Genomic DNA, 22510 nt, shown 5'->3' with positions numbered 1-22510 from the left:
CTTGGTAGCCTTGATAGTCAGGCCTGCCTTTTGCAGGGCCTCCAGAACCTTCTTCAGGTGGATCAGGTGATCCTCCCAGGTGGAGCTGAAGACAGCAATATTATCTAGATATGATGCACAAAAGTCATCCAACCCCGCAAGGACTTGATTCACCAACCTTTGGAAGGTGGCAGGTGCATTCTTCAAACCAAAGGGCATTACCACAAATTGATAATGTCCACTGGGGGTTAAGAATGCTGTTTTGGCTTTAGACTTTTCAGCTAACCTGGTTTGCCAATAGCCAGCTGTCAAATCAAATGTGCTCAGAAATTTGGCAGTAGACAATTTATCTATGAGCTCATCTGCCCTTGGAATGGGATGAGCATCTGTCCTAGTGACAGCATTGAGACCTCTGTAGCCCTCACAAAACCTCATTTCTTTCTTTCCATCTTTGGTATGGTGTTTTTGCACAAGGACTACTGGGCTGGCCCATGGGCTCTCTGATGGATCAATCACTCCAAGTTCAAGCATTTTCTGCACCTCAGCCTTTATACAATCCCTGACATGGTCAGGTTGTCTGTAAATTTTATTCTTCACAGGCAGACTGTCACCTGTGTCCACCTCATGGGTGCACCAGTTAGTTTGACTGGGTGTGAGAGAAAACATATGTCTATGGGCCTGCAACACCTGTCTGCAGTCCATCTGTTGCTGGTCAGTGAGGCTGCCTGCCAAGGCTACTCCATCAACTAAACCATCATCAGGGTTCTTGGACAACAAGTCTGGGAGAGGGTCACTCTCTTCTTCCTGTTCCCCATCTGTGGTCATGTCCTCCCTGTCAACAAATGCTTTTAATCTGTTTACATGGAGCACCCTGTGGGGGCTCCTAGGGGTGCCAAAGTCAACCACATAGGTGACTTCTCCCTTTTTCTCAATTATGGTGTAGGGTCCAGACCATTTGTCTTGGAGAGCTGCTGGGGCCACTGGCTCCAACACCCACACCTTCTACCCAGGCTGGTACTCAACCAGAACAGCCTTTGGTCATGCCAAGCTTTCTGTAATTCTTGGCTGGCCTCCAGGTTTTTGGATGCTCTCTCCATGTACTCAGCCATCCTGGAGCGGAGACCAAGTACATAGTCCACAATATCTTGCTTAGGCTTTTTGAGAGGTAACTCCCATCCTTCCTTCACCAGACACAATGGACCCCTCACAGGGTGGCCAAACAAAAGTTCAAAAGGGCTGTAGCCAACCCCCTTCTGTGGGACCTCTCTGTAAGCAAAGAGCAAGCAGGGTAAAAGGATGTCCCATCTTCGCCTAAGCTTTTCAGGTAACCCTTTTATCATTCCCTTTAGCGTCTTGTTGAACCTTTCAACAAGCCCATTGCATTGAGGATGATAGGGTGTGGTAAACTTATAGTTCACTCCACTCTCTTTCCACATTGCTTTCAAGTATCCAGACATGAAGTTGGTACCTCTGTCTAAAAGAACCTCATTTGGAAAGCCCACTCTTGAGAAAACTGCAAGGAGGGCCCTTGCCACAACAGGTGCTGTTGTGGTCCTCAGGGGAATTGCCTCTGGGTACCTGGTGGCATGATCCACTACCACCAGTATAAATCTGTGCCCAGATGCTGTTTGGGGGTCCATTGGTCCAACAATGTCTATCCCCACTGTCTCAAAGGGTACCCCCACCACAGGTAGTGGTATCAGGGGGGCCTTTGTTGTGCCACCTGACTTACCACTGGCTTGGCAAGTGACACAGGAGCGACAAAACTCCTTGGTATCTTCTGACATATGAGGCCAGTGAAAGTGAGGGACAAGCCTGTCCCAAGTCTTATTCTGGCCTAAGTGTCCTGCAAGGGGAATATCATGGGCCAAGGTAAGAAGGAAGCCCCTAAATTGCAGAGGTATTACCAACCTCCTGGTGGCACCAGGCTTGGGGTCTCTAGCCTCTGAATAACGGAACCCATCATCCCAATACACTTTATGGGTACCTTGAGCATTCCCAGCAGCCTCAGCAGCAGCTTGCTGTCTGAGGGGTTCAAGGGAAGGGCATGTTAACTGAGCCTGCTCCAGGTCTGCCCTCGAGGGTCCCTCTGTCCTCAGAAACTCAACCTGATTAGGTTCAAGTTCTTCAGAGACAGTCTCCTCTTGGATCTCAGAATCAGCCTCCTGTGAGATCTGATCCTCAACCTGGGGCAAATGGGAAGGCACTGCCTTAACCCTATTCCTCTTCCTCTTGGATCGTGGTTGGTCTATTGTTTCAAGATCCACCACAGGTTCAGGTAGGCACTTCTTGGCCTGGGACCTGGTTACAGCAAGGACATGTGCTGAAATCCCTAGCATTTCTGCATGAGTCCTGTACTCCACTTCTGACCAAACTGAGTTCTCTAGTTCATTGCCGAACAGACAGTCTACTGGCAGGTCTGCACTCGCAACAACTTCCTTGAGGCCATTTACCCCTCCCCAGGAGAAGTTAACAGCCACACTATGTGTAGTAGTGGCATTGCTTGCATTGGTCACTAGGTAATTCTCACCTAGTACAATTTGTCCAGGGTCCACAAAGTTAGGTGTCACCATAGTGACACTGGCACATGTGTCCCTGTAGGCCTGAGCCAGTTTCTCATTAATTAAAGGCGTCTGTCTATACTTGCCCAGATTACTGAGACTCACAGTAGTGGGCATGGATATGTCCACATCATAGAGCAGAACTGCCTGAGTAGGGACTCTGACTAGGCCAGACTCCATCTCAGTACCCAGGGTCAAGCCTACTAAACCCTTGGGTTGTGTACCACCACTGCTAACTGTACTAGGGGTTGCAGGTGCCTTAGGGGCTGCAGTGGTAGGAACTGGATTTTTCTTAGTGCATTTGCTTCCCCAGTGGGAAGTGGACTTACAAGTATTGTACCAAGGTTTCTTTGGGCCATCATTCTTATTTTTCTTGTTTCCATTCTGGGAACCACCCTCCTTATTAGAATTATTTTGGGGGCCTGAAGACTTCTGGTCTTTTTCTTTTTCTTTCTTATCCCCACCCTTCTGGTCTGCTTTCTTCTGATCACCTCCATGGTTCTGGGGTTTCTGTTTAATCCTTGTTCTGACCCACTTGTCTGCCTTCTTTCCCATTTCTTGGGGAGAGGTCAGGTCTGAGTCAATAAGGTATTGATGCAATAGCTGGTTCTGACAGTTATTAAGGATCTGTTCTCTCATTATAAGATTGTACAACCCTGTATAGTCTGTGACTTTACTTCCCTGCAGCCAACCCTCCAGAGCCTTAGTGGCATAATCAACAAAATCAGTCCAGTCCTGAGTCTGAGCTTTTTGGGTATCTCTGAACAACAACCTGTATTGCTCAGTGGTTAGGCCAAACCCTTCAATAAGAGCACTCTTCAGGACAGAGTAGTTTTTGGCATCCTCAGGTCTAACTGTGAGGAGCCGATCCCTCCCTTTCTCAGAAAAGGAGTACCATAACATTGCAGCCCACTGTTCTTGAGGAACCTGCTGTACCATGCAGGCTCTCTCCAGAGCAGTCATCCATTTATGGATGTCATCCCCTTCCTTGTAGGGGACAAAAATCTTTGTCAGGTTTCTATTATCATAGGACCTGTCTTTCTCTCTAGGAATTATGCTGCCACCAGTAGAATCTAATCCACCTCAATTTTTGTTCCCTTGCTAAAGCAAGTTTAGCTTGGGCCAAGGCTACCTCTTCCCTCTCTATCTGGAGTTGGACAGCCCTCATTCTTGCCTTATGCTCTCTTCTCTGGGGGGAAGTCATTCTCCTTTGATATTCTTTTGAGGCACTAGAAATGTGAGAATCCCTTGAGGGAGATCTCAATCTTCTATTGCCTGGAACAATTCTAGTATGTACTCTGGGGAGGTTCTGGCCCTCTCCATTTCCATGTAGGTCCAAGTTGGCTTGGCTAAGCCTCCCCACTTGTACCTGGATATCCCCTTGATCCTGATCTGACTCTTCACCATCTGATTCAGGGTCCACCTCTCCATCTCCTTTCTCTGGGATGGTGTTCTCATTCTCTGGGGGATCCACTCCATCTCCTGACCCTAAGGGAGCTTCACTAGCTTTCTCAAGATCATCCTTCTCCAGGATGGCTATCAGGATGGGAATGGTAGGGTTGTGACCCTTTTTCAGCCCCCTTGAAGTGCACAAGGCACTCAAGTCCTTATGGCTGAGGTTGTCATAGCTGGAAGGTGCCTTGTTAAGGTCAACCATCACAGGCTGAGAGCCTGAAGCTCCCTCTGTGCCTGCCATGACTGCTAGTGAGGTGTAAGTGGTGCACTTACCTACACTAAGTGTTTTCCTACTGTATCTTGCTAGTGAGTTGTAGGCAGGGTGTGCTAAGCCCTTTGATCTACAACTACTAAGTTCAGTAGAACTTAAATATGTAAGCTTTGTTTATATGTACCTAAGGTACTTGATGTGATCTTTCAATTTGATAAAGAAGATTGCAATGGTAAAACAACAGCAAGCTCAAATCCGCACCACTGCGCACCAATGTGGTAAGTTGGCCTGATATATGATGTCTCCAGTTCTGGGGGCACCTTGTGTTCGAGGCATGTGGGCTGCTGAATTCATATCTGTGCATAGATCGCCGCCTAGTGTTGGGTCCGGATGATTGCACATTGTTGTCCTGGAAGAGTCATCGAAGTATCACGAGATAGGTGGCTCCTCCCCTGGACTACAGTGCGCATGGGCATCGACTCCATCCTCAGATAGTTTTATTCCGCCATTGGGTTCGGATGTCTTTAATTCCCTCTTGTCGGAATCGATAGAAAAACTTTCTTGAGACCAAAAGGTCTTTAGTCTATACATCGGTATTGTCTTGCGTTCGGCTTTACTACTTCTAGCTCGGCTCCAAGCCGGTTTCTGTACTTCCGCGTGCTCTCGGCGCGGAAGGCCTAGTTGACGCTCCTGACTTATCGAGCATCCATCATGGACCGAAGTCCATTCAAGAGATGTCCGGTCTGTAACTCGAAGTACCCCCACATCGACGTCCACCCGGTGTGCAACAAGTGTCTGTCGCCGGACCACGATGAGGCCAAGTGTATGGCCTGTTCACGCTTCAGGTCCAAGAAGACACTTAAGCTTCGCCGAGCTGCGCGCCTGGAGGCCCAGCAATCTGCTCCGGCGCCTACGGACATTTTCGATGCTGGGGATGTCGAGGAAGAATATATACAGGACGTTTCGGAATCAAACCCCGCGTCGAACGTCGAAGAAGACTACGACGCTGATGCTGAGGTGTTCGAAAGCGAAGAAGTCGCCGAGGAGGTAGGAGACGACGACGGTGCCCTTGGGGCCATGGAGGATAGCTCGGACGAGGAGCTTCCTCAAACTGACTCTGGGGCCGTGCCTTTTGATAAGGCCCAGGTCGAGGGATCGCCTTTGGGCCTTACCCAAGACCTCGATATGGGTTCCACGGCCCCGCCTTTGGGCCCGGCCACGGACATTGTTACCGAGCCACTCCCTGGCAAAATTAAACCGAAAGTGAAACCTACGGTCTCGACGCCAGATACTGCGCAGGTGCAAGTATCGAAACCGAAAGTGCGCATCGCTTTGGCCGGATCGAAAACTTCTGAGGCTTAGGCGCCGAAGAAGCCGAAGATGGCTGTCGAGCCGAAAGGCCAAGTCAAGGGCGTCGAGACGAAGTCGGCCGCGCCGAAGACTAAAGTAAGGGTGGTCGTAACTGGCGCGCCAGCGCCAAAAACGGTCGACGCCGGCAAGGGCCTTGTCGACCCGAAAAAGGCTGTCGACGAACCGAAGAAAACTCTCCATGACCCAAAGAAGTGACTCGATGACCCGAAGGTCATCTCTGCCCCGCGTCCGCACGACAAGGCCAAGGCCGTTGCGCCTCGTGAGTCGACGACGAAAGTGGCCACGAAGGACTCGACTCCGAAAGGGGCCTCGAAGGACTCCGCTGAACCGGCGCGTCCATCCGCCTCGTTCACCAAAAAGGTGACGGACTCCCTGCAGCGCATCAGGGACGGCACCGCGGCGGTCGAACCGAAGGACCCTCCGCCTGCGAAGCCTGTGGAGAAACCAGTTAAGGCGTCCACGCCGATCCTCTTTACGTTGCCGCCTAAGACGGCGCCGAAGGCTTTCGCTCCCAAGGCAGTGGCCGGCATGCCCGAAAAGGTCTCCTCTGCGCCGAAGGCCTCGTCAGTGGTCCACGGCCCGCGACCTCGACGTCCTTCGGGGGATGAGCGCCAGGAACACTTCATCGACACCGAAACGGGCAGGCTTTCCCTCCAACCCAACTGGTGTCTTACAAGATCCCTCTCAAGAAGAAGAAGGACTCTGCTTGCTCTCCGGTCTTGGTGGAACCCCTTTCACCACAGACTCATGATGTGTCGCCCACTTACTCCGATGTGGACGCTGGTGAGGGTGATGAGGAGGATGAATACAGTTATCCAGTCTATACAGACCCTGAGGATACAACTGAGCCCTGGGCAGCTGGTGGTGACCCTGGGGATCCTCATTCAGGACAAGACCCTCAACTTTTTTCTGCAAAGACTTCACCTACGGAAGACTCTGCTGCTTTCAATGCCCTCATTGAACGGGCTGCTAACAATCACAATGTCCAGCTGCATGCTGACCCTGTGGATGTGGATTTCCTCTTTGACACTTTTTCAGTATCAGAAAAGACTGTAAAGACTCTGCCTATGCTAAAAGGTGTTTTAAAGCATGCTGCTGAGATCTTTAAAGAAACTACCAGGGCGAGGGTGATAAACCCTAGGATTGACAAAAAATACAAGTCGGCGCCTACTGATCCTACCTACATTAAAGGACAGTTGCCTCTGGACTCCCTTGTCGTCTCGAATGCCCGGAAGAGGGCCAATTCTCAGACTACGGGTAATGCTCCTCCCCCAGACAAAGAATCCAAGGTCTTTGGGGCTTCGGGGAAGAGGGTGGCAGCACAGGCAGCGAACATATGGCGCATCTCTAACACACAGACGCTTCTAGCGCGCTATGACAGGGCGCACTACGATACACTAGAGACCCTGTTGCAACACCTGCCTGATCAATACAAAGAAGGGGCTGAGATGCTGATTCAAGAGGGGAAGCTAATCTCTAACGCTTCCATTAAGTGCGCTCTGGACGCAGCCAATACCGCTGCTAGAGCTATAAACACCAGTGTTATGCTTCGGAGACATGCCTGGCTGAGAATCTCTGGATTTAAGCCAGAAATCCAAACCACCATTCTCAACCAAACGGTTAACCCAGATCACTTGTTTGGCCCAGAAGTTGACACCACCCTAGAGAAAATAAAAAAGGACACTGACACTGCTAAGTCCATGGGTGCCTTACAGTCCCAGCAGTTTCGGGGTGGGTCCTTTCGTCCCTCCAGCACTAGAGGCGTCTCAAGGGGTCAGCTTTCACAATCCACGCAATACTACAAGGGCAACACCCAGACTACTTACGCCAACAAGAGTCGAGGTGGCAACAACAGCTCCAGGTCCTCTACCACCAGCAAACAGTGACGCCTTGTCACTGCCCCCCGACCACACAACACCGGTCGGGGGGAGACTCCAGCAGTTCCTGCCCGTCTGGAAGTCCATCACCACGGACAGGTGGGTCAGAAAACTTATCCAATACGGTTATTGTCTGGAGTTAACATCCACTCCACCCAACATGCCCCCAAGGCACCGTCCTATGTCGGACGAGCACTTGCACTTATTGCAGCAGGAGGTCACCGTCATGCTGCAAAAAGGGGCAATAGAGCTCGTGCCTATGCAAGAAAGAGGCACAGGGGTGTACTCCCTGTACTTCTTAATTCCAAAGAAGGACGGGTCCCTCAGGCCCATCCTGGACCTCAGACCACTCAACTACTACATCCTGTCGGAGCACTTCCATATGCTGACCCTGCAGCAAGTGCTCCCGTTGCTCAGGCAGGGGGATTTTCTCGCAACTTTAGACTTAAAGGATGCGTACTTTCACATTCCACTGCACCCTTCACACAGAAAATACCTCAGGTTCACCATCCAAAACCAGCACTACCAGTTCAAGGTTTTGCCTTTCGGTGTCACCACGGCACCCAGGGTGGTCACAAAGTGCCTGGCGACAGTGGCGGCGCATCTCAGGAGACGGAACATCCACGTCTACCCATATCTGGACGACTGGCTCATCCAAGCGAAGTCAGCCCAGCAGTGTGCTGCCCACATGTCCCACACCATTCACCTCCTGCACGATCTGGGATTCTCACTGAATTACCCAAAATCCCACCAATAGCCCGCCCACGTACGGCAGTATCTGGGTGCGACCATAAACACTCTGGCGGCCACGGCACAGCCGAATTCAGTAAGAGTCAGCAGCATTCAATCGCTGATACAAAAATTCAGACCTCAACACTCGCTTCCAGCAAGAGTGTTCATGCAGTTGATAGGCATGATGGCCTCCTGCATTTCCATAGTCCCGCACGCGGGGCTACATATGCGTCCGTTTCAGGAGTGCTTAGCACGTCAGTGGACTCAGGCTCACGGGCAGTTGAAAGACCTAGTGTTGGTGAGCGGTCGGGCATACAACTCTCTGCATTGGTGGAATCCACAAAACCTTTGCAAGGGCCGACCGTTCCAAGAGCCTGTGCCACAGATCATCCTGACGATGGACACTTCTCTCCAGGGATGGGGAGCTCATGTACTCCATTACACTGTGCAGGGACTATGGACGCAACAGCAGAGGAAGATGCACATCAATATTCTAGAACTGATGGCGATCTTCATGGCACTAAAAGCCTTCAAAGTACATCTGTGCAACAAGGTCGGGTTGATCCGGACGGACAACATGACAGCAATGTACTACATTCAGAAGCAGGGAGGAACACACTCTCCGCAGCTGACTCATCTGGCTCAGAGCATGTGGAAGTGGGCCATTCAGAGGAACATCTTCCTCATGGCAGAACACCTCCCGGGCAAGGACAATCAGATGGCGGACCTGCTCAGCAGGCACAGCTACCAAATGCACGAGTGGGAGATACACCCATCAGTACTCTAACCGTTCTTCCAAAGGTGGGGTCATCCAGAGATCGACCTCTTCGCCACAAGGGAGGACACAAAATGCCAAAGCTTCGCCGCCAGGTTCCCACACCCACAGTCGCAGGGCAATGCGATATGGATGAACTGGTCAGGCAAATTTGCGTACGCTTTTCCCCCAGCACCCTTGATACCGCTGGTGGCACGCAAGCTCAGGCAGCACTCGATGACTCTCATCCTGGTTGCTCCAACGTGGGCTCGCCAACCATGGTACACCACGTTTCTGGAACTATCCGTGGTACCGCATCGGAGGCTCCGTCTCACACCCCGCCTTCTGACGCAGAGCCATGGCGACATTCAGCATCCAGATCCGCAACAGCTCAACCTGGCGATCTGGCTCCTGAAGTCCTAGAGTTTGGCTACCTGCACTTGCCTTCCGACTGTATTGACATCATTCGGGAGGCAAGGAAGCCCACCACCAGAGCATGCTATGCGGCAAAATGGAAGCGGTTTGTCATTTATTGTGCAGACCACAACATTAACCCGCTAGATGCTTCTATTCAGAATATCATCTGTTACCTTTTCCATCTGTACAAATGTAATCTGGCCTATACTTCCATTCGCATACATCTATCTGCGATGGCCGCTTATCTCCAGAATAGGCAGCACCTTTCCCTCTTCAGGGTGCCTGCCATTAAGGCTTTTCTGGAGGGACTCAAACAAGTCATTCCTCCGCGGACTCCACCAGCTCCGGAGTGGAACCTCAATGTGGTCCTCACCCGGCTGATGGGTCCTCCCTTTGAGCCACTGCACTCTTGTGAGATTCAGTTTTAACGTGGAAAGTGGCTTTCCTCATAGCAATTACATCGCTACGGAGAGTTAGTGAATTACAAGCCCTAACTATCCAAGAGCCATTTATTCAAATTCATCCTAACAGGGTGGTGCTTCGCACTAACCCTAAATTTCTACCCAAAGTTGTGTCTCAATTCCATATCAACCAGACTATTGAATTGCCAGTTTTCTTCCAAAATCCTGAGTCATTGGCGGAGAGAATGCCCCACACCCTGAACGTCAAAAGGGCCCTGATGTATTACATCGATAGGACCAAGGATTTTAGGAAGACTAAGCAACTCTTTGTCGCTTTTGCACCGCACCACAAAGTTAACCCTATTTCCAAGGCTGGTATTGCTAGGTGGATCGTTAAATCTATCCAAATCTGCTATCTGAAAGCAAAACGTACTCTCACCATTCCGCCAAGGGCCCACTCCACCAGAAAGTTGGTGGGGTCTATGGCATTCCTTGTAAACATTCCTTTGGAGGACATATGTAGGGCAGCCACATGGTCTACCACACACACATTTACAAAGCATTATTGTGTTGATGTGCACTCCAAACAGCAGGCAGCTGTAGGGCAGGCTGTTCTCAAAACACTTTTCCAAACTGCTGCAGCTGGCAAGGGCGGCCGCCGCTAATGGAGGGACTGCTATGTATTCTATGCACAGATATGCATTCAGCAGCCCACATGCCTCGAACCGAATATGCTACTTACCAGTATGCATCTGTTCTTGGCATGTAGGGCTGCTGACATTCATATCGCCCGCCCTCCTCCCCAGCGCCTGTAGCAGCTGCACAATTCACATATACTTCTAGCATGGTCATGATTCACTGAGTTTCACTCCATCTTGGCCACAATTGCTAAAAACAATCTGAGGATGGAGTCGATGCCCATGCGCACTGTAGTCCAGGGGAGGAGCCACCTATCTCGTGATACTTCGAAGACTCTTCCAGGACAACAATGTGCAATCATCCGGACCCAACACTAGGCGGCGATCTATGCACAGATATGAATGTCAGCAGCCCTACATGCCAAGAACAGATGCATACTGGTAAGTAGCATATTCGATCAGTCCAAACAATCTCTTATGGTTATGGTTGTAAGTCAACCTCATAGACAAGCTATCCTAAGGGTAGCATGGACTAAGCAGCCTTAAAGGCTTAACTCAAGAGGGCATGTGAAGCCAGCTGTTTTACCAATCACAATCCTGTAATATCAAATGAAAGGACACCAAACAAGTTATATATTATAAAAATATATGTATTTATTACTAGAACAATCCTCTATACTCTTTATGAGTCTAGAAGCACAAGCGTTTAAACAAAAGCACAGTTAAACATATAAAAGTTGCACAATTATGGATGAGACCCAGGGGCCACTCAAACCATATATTAAAAAAGTGGTATAAGTATCACTAATCGAACAATGGTCAGGCCTAGGGCCTGGGGAATCGCTGGGAGCAATCGGGACTAGCAATGCTGAAGTCGGTAAAAGCCTGCGGGATTCATGTGCAGCGCTGAAAGCACACACATGCACCAATGCAAAGTCAATGGTACGTAAAAGTTATCGAGTTACTGTTTTAAGAGTCTTCCGACTGACCTAGAAGGACAAAACTTTAGACCTAGACACTAGAAGTGATTACCTTTACAGGAGCACCGGCGTCCAAGAGTTACCTCACACACAGGAAGCGGGTGCACAGGTGCAAAGTCGTGTGGATCTATGGAGCCTGTAGATGATGATGCTGCAGGCGGCCAGAAGAGAATTGCCTGGTGTGATCCAAGGGTGGATCGAAGCTGAAGGGTACCTGAAAGCAGAGGGGACAGAGTCTGGGTCACTCAGCAGTGACCAGGGTGGAACCAGGAAGGAACCAGGCAATGTCGGGCGCAATCAGGTGGTTGTCGAGAAGCTTGTCTCTGCTGCCACGTTGACTCTGGGGCACCGAGGATGTCCAGGAGTGGACCACGAGCTGTCCCACGAAGGCTCTCGCTGTCGGCGGTGTCGGTTTCCGGATTGGAGCAAACAAACCTTGGCAAGCGCAACCCACGCAGGATTCGAAGATCACTTCTTACTCGGACTAGGAAGGTCAGAGCGGGTGCTCCTTTTCAGGGGAGCGAGGGCCAGTCCAGAGCAACCGGACTGGCAGAGCAAATTCAAAGGTTCGTCGGTACTGGGGCCGCTAGCCAACGGGCAAGCGACTGGACCAACGCGTTGAGCAGCAAAATGCAGAAGGGCCCCACGCAGCACTCGGAGAGTGTGGAGCGGGTAGCTTTGGTGCAAAAGCTGCTCAGGGCTGGGGCTTCTCAAACCCCAATGTACAGCGTCGATCGAGCCTCGGGAGCTGCACGGTCAGCACTTTGTGGTTTTTCCAAGATGGCCGGCCCCACACTTCAGGTCGCCTCCACGGGTCTCAGATTCGCTGGGACTGTGGATCGGGCTGTTGGAAGGCAGGAACGCTGGGTCTTGTCGATCTCTGTTGCTCGAGTTCCAGCGGGAACTGCAACAAAGCAAACGGTGAGGCGCTGGATGGTGCCTGTTTGCACAGGGTGGTCACTCCTTGACCACAAGGGAGATTCTTCAGTCTTCTACGTCGAGTAGGATGTCGAAGGGTCCAGAGTTTTGTTTCATAAGTTTCAGTCAGGATAATCTGATGTGCGCTGGCACTGCTCCCACATTTATTCCAAACTGGATTACCTGCTAGGTCCCTCCTATGGGTGGGACCCAGGAAGGGGGTGGTTACACCCCTTTCCCTTTGCCCAGGGTCGCGCTGGGACTGGGGCTGGAGTGCCCCAGAACCGGTTTGACCGGATTATGGAAGGGGAAGCCTTGTGCTCCCCAGGCAGTGTCTAGTTTCTTTCAGCCCTCCCTGCCCCAATACTCTATCTCCTGTCTGGGGAGGTGTAGCACCTCCCTGCGACAAGAAACCGTTTGTCCGGGCCTCCTCTGCCAAGTTTCGGTCAGCAGCAGGAGGTCAGACTCGTGTCGGTGGCAGCAGAATCCATTTTGTGATGCTGAGGCTCTGGTTAGAATTAACCGCGTTTCAGTAAAGTAACATGTCTTCCTCCTCTAGAAGGGTGGGATGCTACCCCCGTCTCCAGGACTGGCGAGGGGGTAGTATTCCAAATCGTATGACACCTTACACTACATGTTTTGATAAAGCCAAACCAAAGTTAGCACATAACCGCGATGGATTATAATGCACTTAAGAGTATATGGTATGGCAATATCCCGGAACAGCTAAGGGAGTTGTTCCCGACAGCTGCAGACAGGCTCAGCTCATGCTAGAGCACCATCTCACATAAAACCAAGCACTCTGCCTCCAGGATTGATAAGGCCTGCCATAGGAGTGACTTATAGGTTTATATGTGTCCAGATATAGGTTTAGATATAGGTATACTATATCTAAGCAAGGGGTGATTACAACACCTTGCCCCAGCTGCGTGATCAGCCAGTTGTGTCAATTTAAGGACCAGCCTGGGGTGGCAAAAGATATGCTGCAGCCCCTGGTAGGCCTTGGATGCACCTATGCCCTAGGCACCTATAGTGCACTGGATAGGGGCTGACAAGGTGTCCAGTACCAGATTGGTTATGTACCTATAGTACATGCCTGTGAATTTAGAGAGAGAACAGCAGGCTGTGGGTCTGATTAGCAGGGCAGGGGAATCTGTGTTATCCCCGTGCACTCTGGTTGTTCAGATTTAAATGCTCAATTGAGCTCATTAGGGTTGGCGCTACATCCGACACACGTAGTCAAAACCGTGCCTTCAACAATGTAAATATGGAGCGGGAAGAATCTCTTCACACAAGGATGTGCGCTCGTTTCACTAGAAACCTGGAGGGTTTCTCCTCAATTTATTCATATAGTTGCCAGATAAAACGTGTGAGTTCAAATAGTTTTCAATCACATTTTATTTCCATGATTAAAGTTTCATTTGCATCATGTTCAATGGATGTCTTGATATCAAATTCTCAAGAACTTCAAAATACCCAATGCATTTCGGGTCAAAGTAAAGACCCTTCGTCAGGGGTCTGTAAAAGAATAATACAGGACCAAAATCAATACTCGCTACTAGACATAGTACGACACTCTCTATATTATTTAGCATCAAACAAAAACTGATAGTGATCATGCCTCAGTCTACAACGTGCATGGGAGGTAAAGTGGTAGTGCATAAAATAGATTACACCCAGTGCCTTGGAATAGTAATACACCGAATATGTGGAAACCATGTAACACCAAAGTTATTACGCGCAGAATGACAACAGAAAAGAGTCAAGAGTCAATAGTCACCAAACCATAGTCGGATAAAAGAACACCATTGCGGGTGACGAACTTACATCAAAATCGGAAAACCGCTACTACCGAAATCGGCAAACAAACAGAGTGGAAGCCATTAGGAGATTTAAACAAATGGGCGCGCACGCTCTCGCGTGTGACGTACGTCACGTGATGTGAGTATTGCAGCTTCAAAACAAAGTGTAAAGGAAAATGGACGAGGAGGATAGTGCAATGGATTACGAAAATAAGCATGATGATAACATGCGAGAATCAGAGCTAGAGGAGAAACTCGCGGACATGTGTGGGAGAACCATGAATAGTGACGGGAATATAATGTGTGACACATGGTAACGAACAGATGATAAACAGTGAATGTCTGTATAATCAAACCGAGAATAACAATGTAAACAAACCATGATGAAGACATGATCAAAAAATAAATAAAAAATCATCATATTGTGCACAGAATTATGTCAGAGTAATTCAATTAATATTAGAAAAAGGAAACAGTTCAATCAGTAAAGGGGGGCTCAAAACAGGAACATGTAACCAATGCTAGTCGTGAAGAAAGGTTCAGTTAAAGAAAACCAGCATATTCAATCCTATCATTCATCCCGAGAGGTTGGAGTGAATTAAGTTTTTTGATCCAAAAGTACTCTGCTTGTAGTCTCTGTTTAACGGGATCCATGTCCGGGCTGACCTCCAAAATCATGCATCTCGGTTGTACAATCTGGTGTCTAGCTTCTTTCCAATGGTTGACAACAGTGGATTTACTGTTGCCCAGCCTTATGTTGCTTTTGTGTTCAGTGATGCGCACTTTCAGTTTACGCTCAGATTGACCAACATATACTTTGCCGCAAGGGCATTTGATGACGTAAATGATGTTTTTAGTATCACAAGTACTAGAATGATACAATTGAATATGATGCCCCTTGGTGGGTGAGGAAAACTGTTGCCTGTAATAACATTGCCGCAATGAACACAATGTAAACATTTTTGCATGCCATGATTAGCAGGCCCACAGCCACATTAAGTCGAAAGCCAGTGAAGCAAAAAGCAAAAATTGGGGTGACCATAGGATAGCTGACCCTACTCTCCTACACCAACCATTGTTTTAGGCAATGGCATTCACTCTATATGCTGACATCCTGAGGGAATGGACCTTTTAACACCAAATTGTCATGCAAGCGGTGCTATTAGAGTCTATCCTGCAGGATGCAGGGCCTTTACCTGAAATTGCAGCATTTGTTTTTGTTACTTTTGTATTTCCCTTCCTAATCTTGAAAGCTTTAAAAGCATTTAGCTTTCCTTATTTTAGCCACAGTTAATAACTAATGTTTAAACATTAAGTTAACCCCCGGTAACACCGGCCTTATGTCATAGACATATTAATTAAATTCAGAAATGCTGAAGCTCTCTTTCTATAAGCAGGGTCCTGGGACACACTTTCAAAGAAAGAAATGTAGCATCGTACCCAATGAAGTATAGGTTCATCAATAAACTTTATAAAATCAGTGTTTGTAATTAATGTAAATTGATCTGAATTGCTGTCTAAACACCTTTTTTATAATCTCCTTTGTAGAAAAAATTGAAAGGGCATTTATATAAGCTTATTATATCAAACAAGAAAAGGCCTTATTCCATTTTGACTGCTTACTGATGGATGTACCATCTATTAACCCTACAGACTCGTTTCCGGTCCATTGACTTTGACAGAGAGGATGGAGGGTTGTTTAAAGAGTTTATCAAAATGTATATGATAGAGAACTGGTGTTACAGGTAAATAACGATCTGGTAGGGACTTCTAGCTGCAGATACGTTACCTAGAAGTTTCCCCAGGCATCAAACTGAATCTGGAATTTTTTAGTGAGCAGAACCCCTGAATGCTAGTAGGTGGCGTCCACCGACTGCACATAGCGTCGTTGACTTTGTCTGCATTGGAAGTGACGTGCGCGGTGCCTATATAGGCGCCACCGTAGCACGCTGACGTCAGTTCTTTTCTTTTCACCCCAGTCAGCGCAGATCTGGAGAGAGCTATTCCCAGTAAATGTTTGACTGACGATTTTTCGACTTTTGTTGAAGTCTTTTTTTCTTCTCCTGGTGTGGCAGAGATCCACCAGGGAGGCTGGCTTCAAGCCCTGCAGTGCCTGTCCTCAACAGATTTCGGTGATTGGCCCACACCTTGTTTGCCTCTGGTGCCTAGACTGCGACCACAACGCTAAGTCCTGCGCTGTTTGCCGCACAATGCGCCCCAAGGTTTTGAGGGGGCAGTCCCTCAAGCTCCTTGCTGTTCGACGACCGACACCGTGATGGTCTTGATCCCAATCGAGATGATGGTCCCGGGACTGTTTGGGGAGCCTAAGGCCGTAGTTGCTCACAAAGTTGTCTGGTCACTCTGGTAAGTCCCACATGAAAAAGAGCAAGAAGTCGAAGAGGTCTTCAACTCCTCCCAGTCTGTCTCGGTATTCAGATGAGATGGGGGAGCATAGTAATTTGAGGCATGATTTTTCGGTTGAGCCTGTCCCGGGGCGGGCATCATACCTCCCCGAATTTCCGTGAGCCGGTGCAACCCCTGTTCAATTGCGAGTTTTATGAGGCCATGCACCTGATATTTGGGCGGCCTGTACCTGCCGGCATGCCTTTGGGCACTGCGTGTTTGGAAGAGACCCCTACTAGTTCTCCGCCGGCAGGTATGCCCCAGGCACCAGTTGGGCCCCTTGGATTCACAGATGAATCAATAATGGCACAGATGCCGACTCTCCTCCAGCAGCTTCATCCCTATTCTAATCCCCAACTTTAACACTGACCCAGAGGAGCCTCTTCTGATTGCCGACTAGAGCCATGCCTTCCAGGCCGGAGCCTGAACCCTATTCCTTTGGGCTAGGACTTGAGGAGGACAGAGAGGGGTCGCTGGACCCTGAAGAATACCAGTCCCTAAATCCCACTATGGACTGGTGTGAGCACTTAGGGGGAGGCCAGTGGACTGGATACTTCCCCAGATACTGGCATGTTTTCATCCCCTACTGTGGCTATGGAGGGTGGGAAAGTCTTTTGCTATGGCCGTAAGAAGAGCGGCTGAGGTCCTGTACAGTGTCTTTGTCCTATCCTAGACCCTCTCAATGTATTCCTCAAAAGGGAGAAGTTCAAAATGCTCACACTCGCTCAAGTCCTGTCTGCCCTGGACTTGGGAGACTGGATGGTAGTGTTGGAATTGCAGTGCTCATACTTCTACATCCCCCTCCCGCCTGCTTACAGGGGCTACTTGCAGTTCACGGTGGGCCACAAGCACTTTCAATTCGCCATGCTTTCTTTTGGCCTTACTAGCGCCCCTCTGAAGTTCACTGAGGTGATAGCAGTGGTTGCAGCTCATCTGCGGAGATAAGGTGTGCCAGTCTTCCCCTATATTTACATGTCCCAGGTCCAGTATATGGCGGACCTCATGCACTTACTGGGCTTCAGTATCAATGTGCAAAGTCATACCTTACTCCCTCAGACACTTGCTTTCATCTGAGCTGTTCTGGACATGGTGCAGTTTCGGGCTTATCCTCACAAACGGCAGGTCTAGCATATTCAGGCTATGAATATGATATTTCAGTCTATATCCTGGATTTCGGTGAGACTGACTTTGAGGCTGCTGGGCCTCATGGCCTCCTGAATTCAACTTTTGACACATGCCCGCTGTCATATGGGAGTTCAGTGGTGGAACCTGAAGTTCCAGTGGGTGCAGTATCAGGGGAATCTCTCAGACGTTGTCCAGATCTTGGAGGAATCGGCAACAGATCTGCAATGGTGGTTAACCAACCCAGAAATGGTCCGCGGCAGATCCCTCTCCCTTCCCCAATCACATCTGACAGTGGTGACAGATGGATCATTCCTTGGATGGGGCGGCCATCTGGGAGAGGTGGAAATCAGAGGCCTCTGATCTCTGGCAGAATCCAGCCTCCACATCCACCTATTGGAGCTCCAGGCGATCCGGCTGGCATTGAAAGCCTTTCTAACCCTCCATCAAGAACAGGTGGGTTCCAGGTTGTAAAACCTCTGTCATGAGGCCCTGCGTCTCTGGGCATGGCTGGAACATCTGGGCATTTTTCCTGGTTGGTCAACACCTAGCGGGCTCTCTGAACTCAGGGCAGACAAACTCAGTCGAAGAAGGTGCCTAGCAGATCACGAATGGCATGTCCATCTGGAGGTGGTGCATGGTCTCTTTCAACAGTGGGGAGAAGCTTGGTTAGATCTGTTCACCACTGCCAAGAATGCGCAATATCAGCAGTTCTGTGTGCTGAATTTTCCAAGGCGGTTCACGCCCAGAGACACTTTTCGAGTGGAGCTTGAGCGTCCTGTTTGCCTTTCCTCCCTTTTCATTACTGCCCAGAGTTCTCGAGAAGACCAAGAACTACTGGACCCAAGTCATTCTTGTCGCTCCAGACTGGGCTCAAAGAGTTTGGTATCCGGAGTTGTTGAGCATGGCCATTGGTAATCCGATCAGGCTGCTTCTACAGGAGGATCTTCTGTCTGTCGCAGCAGTAGGGGAAGGTTCTCCACCAGAACCTGTCAACACTCCTCATTCATGCGTGGAGATTGAGCTGCAACAATTGACAGCTTTAAACCGTCCGCCCGAAGTCTGAACTATCTTGGCAGCCAGACATCCTTCCACCAAGACTATATATGCCTGCTGTTGGGGCTAGTTTATGGCATGTTGTGCAGGGAAACAGGTTGACTCTTTCTGCTCCCCTCTTGTATCCTTTATCTTGCCAAGCAGGGGTCTGCTCTGGGCACCAGAAAGGGCTATCTTTCTGCCATCTCAGCCTTTCTGCGGTTCCCTGACCAGCCATCCATCTTCAAATCCCCTGTTGCACATAGGTTCTTGAAAGGTTTGCAACATTTGTTCCCACCTTCGCCCTTCATCATGCCTGAGTGGGATCTTAATCTGGTTTTAACTTTTCTGAGGTGTGCTCAGTTAGAGCCATTGGATAGTTGTCCTCTGATGCTCCTCACCATCAAGACTGCCTTCCTGGTGGCAAAACATCTGCCTAGAGGGTCAGTGAGCTTCAGGCTTTGTCTTCCAAGCCTCCGTACCTGAACATTTACCCAGACAAGCTGGTTCTTTGTACTAGAGCCTCCTTTCTGCTGAAAGTTGTCAATCCCTGTCATGTAGGCCCGTCCATCATCCTGTTAACTTTATACACTCCGCCACAGCCTTCCAGTGAATAGGAGCAACTACATTGCATGGGCCCAAAAGGAGCATTTTTGTTCTGCCTTGACCGCCCAAAAGAGTTCCTGGTGGTCAACCAATTATTCTTGGGGTATGTCTAAGCGAAGAAGGGAAAGGCTGTGCAGAAGCAGGCCAACTCCCAATGGATCATTCTCATCATTAAGATCTGTTGTGCATTTGCCAAGAAGCGCCACCTAAGGGCTTGCGTGCTCATTCAAGCAGAGCCAAGTAGGCTACTACTGCGTTAGCACATGAAGTCCCAGTTCTGAATATCTGCAAGGCAGCAACGTGCGCCTCTCTGCACATGTTGACAAAACACTACTAAACACCAGGAGATGATTGACGGAGCGCTGAAACTTGTCAGACACTCACCCCCAGTCACAGATTTGGGTTGAATCCTTTATGGTTTTTTAGCTCACTTCGCCACCCCAGTTCAGCCACAGCTATATGCAAATCAGTCTTGACTCAGTGCCTCATTGGAACAGTCCAGCCCGAATTGCCATGCCTTCCCTGGACCGGAAACAAGTATCCTGGGACTGGTTTCGGGCTGGCAGCCCTCATCAGCCAGGCTAGCTGCGATCCAGTGGCAAATTGAGCAAGATACCCACGTCTGGGCATACCCTGCCAACTTAGGGCAAACAAAGCAAACACAAGGAGATAGACGGAGCGCTGAAACTTTTCAGACACTCACCCCCAGTCACAGATCTGGGTTGAGTCTTTCATTGTTCTTCAGCTCACTTCGTCACCCCAGTTCAGCCACAGCTATCTGCAAATCAGTCTTGACCCTGTGCCTCATGGGAACAGTCCAGCCCGAATTGCCAAGCTATATCTTTTGCTTTCTCGCTCTAAGTGTGCCAGGTATGCCCAGACTTGGGTCCTGGGCTCACTGTGCCACTGGAATCGAGCAATCCTGGCTGATAAGGGGTGAAACCCCGAAACCGGTCCTAGGATGCTTGTTTCGGTTCTAGGAAGGACCTGGCTTGGCAGTTCGGGCTGGACTGTTCCCATGAGGCACAGGGTCAAGACTGATTTGCATACGGCCAGGTCTAAACTGGGGTGGCATGGTGAGCAAAAGAATGATGGATTTTTTAAAAAAATGTTTTGAAAACCTTTATTTGAGGAAATGGATGCATACAAATACGGGCCTACAACCCGGGGGCCGGCCACGGAACAGAACTGGAAGGCACCATTATCAATTAAAGGCACGGAGTGGTTAGACGATATTACCTAACGCTGCAAGTCCATGATACTAACTAAATGGAACCACTCGACATAGGATCAAAGGAGGTTAATTTTTATATATTGAAAGAATAAAGGATCAGTTGTATTGGTAGCAATCTGGTGTACGTGGCGGGGAACAAACCAACTATATCATAGCAGTACAGCCACAAAGCAATAATCAGAAAGGTCCAGAGCATGCAAAACATAGGTTCGCTTACAGTTCCACATTGGTAGTGTCCACGCGCGACCTCATGTACCCAGAGACAAACTGAACAGCGTTTCCGTAATAATAAAAATCATCAGGGAGACAGATATGTTGCAATCATTATACAACCCAACCCGAGAAATAAGAAAACAAAAGTACTAAAAAAAAAAAAAAGGGAATGGGGTGTCTCCATGTTACTGTACCCGCCCCACGGTGGCAATGGTGATCAATAATACAAATGGCGAACGTGCTTAGGGGCGGGGCAACTAATTCAGGAGAAACAGAGCCATGGGTACCATATTACATATAATACCTATTCCTCTCCCCCAGTAACTCACCCCGCGGGAATACGCACAGTCGTGGAGATCCAAGAAAAGGACACAAAAGAGCCATAGAAACAAAGAACTATCTAATAGACCCTAATCCACCCGCCCCACCCTGCACCCCTGCAGAAGGCTACGGCCTACCCCCCCCCCCCCAGCAGCGTGCCTGTCGTCCTAATTATGAACCCGAAATATAGGATGAGATGATATAGAGAAAAGGAAAGAGAAAGAGAAAAAAGGAAAGCCTGGGGAGAGGAACCATATAGCAGATGGCGCGGCCCCCGCCCCCCGCCCACATAAACCATGAGCGTGGCCCAAAACGAAACTGGCAAGTGTTCAGTTATACGTAAATATGAAGGAATCAACAAAGTATCACAATTTAGGGCAGTCCATAACTCCGTTCACCGATTAGTAGTCCTCCGAAGTAAGAACCAGATTCATCCCAGTCCCTTCTTAGCTAACGCCACGATGTGCGTCGATGCAGTGGGCATAAAACATATCGATGGGAAAAGGCCGTGGAAAAGTCTCTGGACGATCAATGGAAGCAACCCATGGGACCTCCTCTGCCGAAGGCAATGCAGGAGCTGTTCACGGCAGTCGTGTATACCAGTGTCAAGGATCACCAGCGGTTCTACCCGCTCACGTATCGGATCATCGCTACCCCAACCAGAAAGCGGGGAACAATCCACGACCACCTCGGGCCCATCTGCGTCCTCAAGAGACGACCTGGGAGCAATGGCGGCCATCACATCATCCTGTACACAAGAGTCCTGGGCCATGGTCAATTTCCAATTCTTCAACGCTTGCAGGGCGTCGCCAATCGTGGGTTCGCGCTCACCAGTGCAGGTCCAAGCGGGACTCAAGGGCAAGGAATCGGCATCCCGGGACGTTACACAGAACATGGCCTCAGCTGCCATTTTGCAACAATTGCGCCGTCTCTTCGGAATCATCTCCAGGGGTGGGCTCACCAGTAGGATCCCCCTCAAGCGCACAAACCGCACCCACGGCGCTAAAATGACGACCACCAAAAGAGGGGGACCCGCCGGCGACACCGCTCCGCTAAAATCACTCTCACCACCGAGCGATGGAGTCCGGCACGGCCGGACTGCAACAAAGGGGGGGAGCCACCAACACGGCGTCCCCCACACACAACTTGCCGCACACCACCTCTGGAGCACCGGACGGTAGTCCCAGGCGCGTTCATTTGCCTCCGGGCTCTTCGCACATCGGCGTCTTCCGGCCGGCCCCAATCCTCCACTCGAGGCCGCCGCCGACACAGTCTCGCCGGCAACTCGCTAAGGGCGAGGCCCCGGTCTCAGCCCCGGAGAGGCCGCACTTTACGGGAGGACGCCGCTGCGGACCCACTGAGCGCCGGATCCACCAGGATGGATGGTAAGTGACTGCCGAGCTTTGCATATAAGTTGTTGTCCTTTTTGGGCAGGATGAGTGACAGGATATTCGAATTTAGGCAGGTAGGACGGCGGAGC

The 22510-nt window shown here is 49.7% G+C and overlaps 1 protein-coding gene and 1 pseudogene across 1 annotated transcript in view; one reads left to right on the top strand and one right to left on the bottom strand.

The window, feature by feature from the left end:
• Window positions 1–22510, top strand: part of PHYHIPL (phytanoyl-CoA 2-hydroxylase interacting protein like) — a 372453-nt gene that overhangs the window by 124541 nt on the left and 225402 nt on the right. The gene's annotated exons all lie outside the window — the stretch shown is intronic.
• LOC147711728 (uncharacterized) lies at window positions 1817–3744 on the bottom strand (annotated as a pseudogene).

This window comes from Lissotriton vulgaris, chromosome 5 (assembly GCF_964263255.1).
Source record: "Lissotriton vulgaris chromosome 5, aLisVul1.2, whole genome shotgun sequence".
NCBI classification, from domain to species: domain Eukaryota; kingdom Metazoa; phylum Chordata; class Amphibia; order Caudata; family Salamandridae; genus Lissotriton; species Lissotriton vulgaris.
The sequence above is the reverse complement of the archived record's forward strand: the minus strand, read 5'-3'. Positions and strand labels throughout refer to the sequence as shown.